A 7632-nucleotide genomic window follows, 5' to 3' on the forward strand; every position below is an offset into this window, starting at 1 on the left:
TCAGGACAAAGTCCGAGGTCCCAGGCCTGGGTCTCAGCGTGTCAGGCTCTCCAGGTCACCGTCTGCGCTGGGGAGGCGCAATGTTGATTCCTCTCTCCCCTGAGTTTCGCTTCTTCTTTCAACCTGTGTGGGGTACTGTATAATCCTGACGTGTCTCCAGTTCCCACTCCCACAGATTTCTAGAGAAGCCAATCAGCGTCGCCGCGGTCCCGGTTCCAAAGTCCCCAGTCACCCACTCGGACTCAGATTCTCCCCAGACACCGAGGATGCGGTCATGGCGCCCCGAACCCTCCTTCTGCTGTTCTCGGGGGCCCTGGCCCTGACCCAGACCCGGGCGGGTGAGTGCGGGGTCGGGAGGGAAACGGCCTCTGCGGGGAGGAGCGAGGGGCCGCCCGGCGGGGGCGCAGGACCCGGGGAGCCGCGGCGGGAGGAGGGTGGGCGGGTCTCAGCCACTCCTCGCCCCCAGGCTCCCACTCCATGAGGTATTTCTACACCGCCGTGTCCCGGCCCGGCCGCGGGGAGCCCCGGTACATCTCCGTGGGCTACGTGGACGACACGCAGTTCGTGCGGTTCGACAGCGATGCCGCGATTCCGAGGATGGAGCCGCGGGCGGCGTGGATGGAGAAGGTGGGGCCGGAGTATTGGGAGGAGCAGACACGGAGAGCCAGGGCGAGGCACAGATTCACGGAGTGAGCCTGCGGATCCGGATCCTGCTCCGCTACTACAACCAGAGCGAGGCCGGTGAGTGACCCTGCCGGGCGCAGATCGCCACGCCTCCCCACCCCACATGGACGTCCGGGTCGCCCTGAGTCTCCGGGTTCGAAATCCACCTAAGGGTGGGAGACTCGCTCAGACCCTTGATCGGGTAGATCCCTAGACGCAGGGGTCCCCAAGCTTTTTACACAGGGGGCCAGTTCACTGTCCCTCAGACCATTGGAGGGCTCCACTATCCCAGGCAGCGGTACACAGTGTCACAGGCCCGGCACCGCCTCCAGTGCTGTAGACAGGGATGGCGGCGATCAGCCTGTGACACTGTGTGCACAGAGTCCTGGACATCTGCCGCAGCGGTGGGCCTCTTCTGTGGGAAGCCCACTGCTGCATGTTTCCCCTATTATAAGACACCTACTAAAAATAAGACAGCCCTGTCTTTTGGGGGTAAAATTAACATAAGACAGGGTCTTATAATAGGGGAAACATGGTGTGTAGTCATGTGGGGGGAGACTTTTGGGCAAAAGGCGGTTATAAGGGCTATTATGTTGTACATTTGGGGGAGTATGGGGGCCACTGTACTGTGTAGAATGGTTATAGTGCTTTGCCTTTCTTCCTACTTCTGCTGTTATTTCACACTGCTTCCGGTGATGTGGGGCGCCCAGCCGCAGACCGGATGTGTGTCATATGACGCTTCCAGAGCAGTGACGCCTCCGGCATCACCGGAAGTAGTACTGTACATGAGGGACGCTGTGCTTTGCGGTGCCGCCACATACAGTACTCCAGGAGCACAGGATGCAGATGCATCCTGTGCTCTTCTCACTGACCACCAATGAAAGAGGTGTCCCTTCCTGAAGTGTGGCAGGGGCTGGATAAATGGCCTCAGGGGGCCCACAGGCCAAAATTTGGGGACCACTGCCTAGACGCCTTTACCGTTTTCACTTTCAGTTTAGACCAAAATCCCCGCGGGTTGGAGGAGGCGGGGCTTGGTGGGCGGAGCTGACCGCGGGGGCGGGGCCAGGGTCTCACACCCTCCAGGAGTTGTATGGCTGCGACCTGGGGTCCAATGGGCACCTCCTTCGGTGGTATGACCAGCACTCCTACAACGGCAAGGATTACATGGCCCTGAACGAGGACCTGTGCTCCTGGATAGCTGCAGAAAGGGCAGCTCAGATCACCAAACGCAAAGTGGGAGGCGGCCGTAGAAAGGAGAGGACAAGAGCCTACCTGGAGGGTGGATGCCTGGAGTCGCTCCGCAGACACCTGGAAAACAGGAAGGAAGGAGACGCTGCAGCACGTGGGTACCAGGGGCAGTGGGGAGCCTTCCCCATCTCCTATAGATCTCCCGGGCTGGCATCCCACTAGGAGAGGAGGAAAATGGGATCAGCGCTAGAATATACCCTTCCCTTGAATAAAGAATAGGATGAGTTTTCCTGAGGTTCCTAAGAAAGCCACCTCTGATCTGTAGGACAGTTAAGGGATGATGTCTCTGAGGGAATGGAGGAAAGACAGTCCCTAGAATGCTGATCAGGGAGAAGTCCCCTTCAAGCCCTGCAGCCGCCTTGGGCACCGTGACTTTTTCTCTCAGATCTTTTTCTCTGCCTCACAATCAATGTGTGTGTGGGCCTGATTCTAGCTTTTCTGAAACTGTCGGCCTCCACTTAGGTCAGGACCAGAAGTCGCAGTTCCTCCTTCCTAAGAGATTAAACTTTCCAAGGAATAGGTGATTATCCCAGGTGCCTGTGTCCAGGCTGGTGTCTGGGTTCTGTGCTCCCATCCCCACCCCAGGTGTCCTGTCCATTCTCAGGATGGTCACATGGGTCCTGCTGGGGTGTCCCAGGAGAGACAAAAAGTGCCTGCATTTTCTGACTCTTCCCATCAGACCCACCAAAGACACATGTGACCCATCACCCTGTCTCTGACCATGAGGCCACCCTGAGGTACTGGGCCCTGGGCTTTTACCCTGCTGAGATCACACTGACTTGGCAGCGGGATGGGGAAGAGCAGACTCAGGACACTGAGCTTGTGGAGGCCAGGCCAGCAGGGGATGGAACCTTCCAGAAGTGGGCAGCTGTGCTGGTGCCTTCTGGAGAAGAGCAGAGATACACATGCCATGTGCAGCACAAGGGGCTGCCCGAACCCCTCACCCTGAGATGGAGTAAGGAGGGGAATGAAGTAAGGAGGGCATGGGGATGTCATGTCTCTTCTCAGGGAAAGCAGGAGCCCTTCTGGAGCCTTCAGCAGGGTCAGGTCTGAGACCCGGGGTCACAGCCCCTCACCTTCCCCTCCTTTCGCAGAGCCACCTTTGCAGCCCACCATCCCCATCGTGGGCGTCGTTGCTGGCCTGGCTGTCCTAGGAGCCATGGTCGCTGGAGCTGTGGTCACTGCTGTGATGTGGAAGAGGAAAAGCCCAGGTGTGGAAGGGAGGAGGGACGAGATCTGGGTATTCTTGTCCCACTAGGGGTTTCAAGCCCCAATAGAAGTGTTCTATTATTGGGAAGCACCATCCACACATGGGCCAACCCAGCCTGGGGCCCTGTGTGCCAGCACTTATTCTTTCGTGAAGCACATGTGACAATGAAGGACAGATGTATCACCTTGATGACTGTAGTGTTGGGGTCCTGATCCCAACATTCACAAGTCAGGGGAAGGTCTCTGCTAAGGACAGACCTTAGGAGGGCAGTTGGTCCCAGACCCACACCTGCTGTCCTCGTGTTTCCTGATCCTGCCCTGGGTCTGTGGTCATAGTTCTGAAAACTTCTTTTGGGTCCAAGACTAGGAAGTTCATCTAAGATCTCATGGCTGTGTCTCCTTCCTGTCGCCTCACAGGACATTTTCTTCCCACAGGTGGAAAAAGTGGGAGCTACTCTCAGGCTGCATATAAGTGGTGTGGGCAGGAGTGTGGCACTCACCCACCCCATAATTCCTCCTGGCCCACATCTCCTGCGGGCTCTGACCAGGTCCTGTTTCTGTTCTACCCCAGGCAGTGACAGTGCCCAGGGCTCTAATGTGTCTCTCACGGCTTATAAAGGTGAGACCCTGGGAGGCCTGAAGTGAGTGGGTGTGGAGCAGAGGAGACAGGACTGGGTTATGGGTATTCTTTAATTGGGACCTTTCATGTGTGGTGGGCTGATCAGAGTGTCATCACTTACCATGACTGACCTGAATTTGTTCATGATTATTGTTTTCTGTAGCCTGAGACAGCTGCCTTGTGTGGGACTGAGATGCAGGATTTCCTCACACCTCCCCTTTGTGACTTCAAGAGCCTCTGGCATCTCTTTCTGCAAAGGCATCTGAATGTGTCTGTGTCCCTGTTAGCATAATGTGAGGAGGTGGAGAGACAGCCCACCCCGTATCCACCATGACCCCTGTCCCCACGCTGACCTGTGTTCCCTCCCCAGTCATCTTTCCTATTCCAGAAAGGTGGGGCTTGTGTCTCCATCTCTGTCTCAACTTCATGGTGCACTGAGGTGCAACCTCTTACTTCCCTACTGAAAATAAGAATCTGAATATAAATTTGTTTCCTCAAATACTTGCATGAGAGGTTGATGGGTTAATTAAGTCAATTCCTAAAATTTGAGAGAGGAAATAAAAACCCAAGAACCTTCCAGAATCCTCATCTTCGCTGTGCTGAGTCTGTTGCAGGTAGGAATGAAGAAGGCTGTGAGGAGCCAAGTGTGGGCGGGGCCTGTGCCCATTTGCTGTTGAGTCCATCATGGGCTTTATGTGGTCAGTCCTCAGCTGGGTCAGCTTCACTGCTCCATTGTCTTTGTCTCTTCAGTAGAAATTTGTCCAGTGACAGCTGTTACCACAGAGAGTTACACATCACCCATGGTGGCCCCTGCACACAGGAGTCTCTGTTTTTCTGAGACAAACTTTCAGACCCATTCAGCCCCTGGCCTCCTTCTAGGGCTCCTCTTCTGCTCTGCTCTCCTGCCCTCTCTCCCTGCCCTGATTCCAGTGATCTTGGTGCTGGCTCCAACCCCAACTCATGAATCTAAAGCAGAGTCTAATTGAGATTCATATTTGTTTTTTAAATTGGGTCCATAGTCTAGAATTGTTCTTTCCTGAAGAAAGAAACCTGGCTGTGTTCTGCAGTGTGCATGGGGGTTGGTGTGGGAGGAGGGTGGGGGAGGGAGGACATACAAGCAGCGCTAGTGAGAAAAGCACAGGCGGCCTGGATGTCAGTGTGAGGGGACCTTGTGCTGTAGCTGCCACAAAACAGCACTTGGCCTGAGGCTGTGTTAGTAAAGATCCTGTCTAGAATAGGAGGTGCTCTACAGTGATCATTCATTCACCTGCATTTGAATCGTTCTGCATCTGGGGAACATCACTGAAGTAAATTCAGAAAAGTGTCTAGCCTTTTGGAGCATATGTTCCAGTGGGAAGAGGCAGACGATAGATACGCTATAACCAGAGTAAGGAAGGAAAGTGCTAGAAGGTGGTAAGTGCAGGGAGGCAGGCAATCCAAGGTGTGAAGAATGGGGACAGGGAAGGTGGCTGTTGTGCTGGGTGGTCAGTGTGCACCATGTTGCAAAGGTGACCTTCGAGGAAAGAACTGAGGGACATGTGAGTGTCCATGAAGATGTCTGGGGAAGTTCTTTCCAGGTAGGGGAACTTCAGTGCAAATGCACTAGAGCAGGACGGGGTCTGTGTTCCCAGGAGAGCAGAACAAGCCTGAAAACTAAACATCCAGGAACAGAATACACAGCCCACCCTGGATCTGGTCCTTCCTAGGAACAACTGCCCCTGCTGCTGAGCACAGACCCACTGCTCACACCTCTGACACCCTGGTGCTAGACACTGGACCCTGAGGCTAGAACAGATGTCACTGATGCACCTGGAAACTGGACATCACCACTGCCACTCAGCCACCTTTACTAAAATGCATTCTGCATAGTCCCAGCCTCTCTGTGTCACCTCATTCTGGCTCAGAGTCTGGCAGTGATATAGGAGTTAAGAAGAATTTATTTAGGCAGAGAGCAAGGGTACAGAAGCCCTCAGTAAGGTTTTCCTTTTAATGAAAGAAGGCTCCCAAATCATTTTCCTTTCTTACAAACAGCAGCCGTAAAATCAAGCTTCAGACACAGATAAGAAACCTGGAAACTCGCACAGGTGAATGCAGCAGCTGTGCCACTAGGAAAAAGACACCTGGGACAAGGCATGGTCACCATGGCGGTGCCATCCTCCCTTCTCTTTACCAGCCACATGTACAGTAAAGGGCAGACAATATGGGACCAGCCAAATGGAAAGCCCATTTGCATAAGAGGATTAGGGTGGGATGAACAGCCTTCTCCACAAACTGTGTAAATGTCACACCTGTTCCAACCAACCTGTGGGCCCTACATAAATCAGACACCATCTCCTCAAGCCTGCCTATACAATCAGATGCATTCCCATTCCAGGCTGGAATTCCCTTTCAGGAGCTCTCTGTCTTGCAAGAGAGAGAGCTGTTTCACTTTGTCTCTCTTTTGCCTATTAAATCTCTGCTCCTAAACTTACTCCTCATGTGTCAGTGTCCTTAATCTTCTTGGTACAAGACAATGAACCCTGAGTATTTACTGGAGAAAATGATGCTGCTTCAGCAAGTGGTCTTCTGACTGTTGCAGCCTAAGACTCATGTCCATGATCAACTGCAGGGGTGACTGGAGTGTTGTGCTCTTCTAGAGAGGGAGGTGGTTTCTGTCTCCTCTCAAAACGTTATATGTTGCAGGCCAGGCATTGTGACTTATGCCTGTAATCCCAGTATTTTGGGAGGCTGAGGTGGGTGGATCACCTGAGGCCAGGAGTTTGAGAGCAGCCTGGCCAACATAGTGAAACCCCATCTCTACTAATAATACAAAATTAGCCAAGCATGGTGGTACCTACCTGTAATCCCAGCTACTTGGGAGGGTGAGGCAGAATTACTTCAACCTGGAAGGTGGAAACTGCAGTAAGCTAAGATTGCACCATTGCCCTCCAGCCTGGGCAATAAGAGTGAAACTCCACACACACAAACACACACACACACACACACACACACACACACACACACACTTTACATGTTGTAAACCAAAAATAAACTTCAAAACCACCCCTCCCAACCATCTTAATGGACACCCTCCTCAGCCAGGACACTCAAAAGTTAACCTGGAATACTGGCTTAGGCCATCATGGGAAGCAGGTGTTGAACATGCCTCGTTATGTGCTCTTCCCTTTTGGAATTCAGGAAAAGCTGACCAGCATTTAGCATCAACACGGACCTTAAGACTGATCAGAAACATTTCCAATCTATTCTCTCTCAAGCCTGACACATGTAGGCTTCGTCTGCATGATAAAATTTTCGTCTCCACAACCTCTTAGCATAACCCAGACATTCTTTGCTGTTGATAATAACTCAACCAATTACCAACCAGAACATTTTTAAATCTATATATAAGCCAGAAGCACTACGCCTCACCCATGCTTGCTTCAAATTGTTCTGCCTTTCTGGACTGAACCAATGTATATCTTAAATGTATTTGATTGATGTTTCATATCTTCCTAAAATCTATAAAACCACCAAGGTGGTTGGTAGGTTTTATACATTTTAGGAAGATGTGAGACATCAGTATCTTCCTAAAATGTTTATGTGCACCCCAACCACCTTGAACACATGTTCTTAGGGTCTCCTAAGGGCTGTGTCGTGGACTGCGGTCACTCATATATGGATCAGAATAAATCTCTTCAAATACGTTACAGAGTTTGACTCCTTTCATTGACAGTGTGGAATTCTGATGTTGTAAGAGGGTTCAAGTGCTGGGTGTGAGGGTTGGGGAAAAAATGACAAATTTTAATTCTTGGAGCAATGATCCAAGACAAGAACTGTATCTGGTACCTGGTAGGCACTCGGAGTGTCTGAATGAACCAGTGACTAATGAGTAACATCCTTCCACCCATTCCCTT

The 7632-nt window shown here is 52.1% G+C and overlaps 1 pseudogene; it reads left to right on the forward strand.

The window, feature by feature from the left end:
• The first annotated feature begins 206 nt into the window (after positions 1 to 206).
• On the forward strand, positions 207 to 4321 carry LOC104650386 (class I histocompatibility antigen, Gogo-B*0101 alpha chain-like; annotated as a pseudogene).
• The last annotated feature ends 3311 nt before the right edge of the window (positions 4322 to 7632 follow it).

The sequence above is a fragment of the Saimiri boliviensis genome, chromosome 4, assembly GCF_048565385.1.
Source record: "Saimiri boliviensis isolate mSaiBol1 chromosome 4, mSaiBol1.pri, whole genome shotgun sequence".
Lineage (NCBI taxonomy): Eukaryota > Metazoa > Chordata > Mammalia > Primates > Cebidae > Saimiri > Saimiri boliviensis.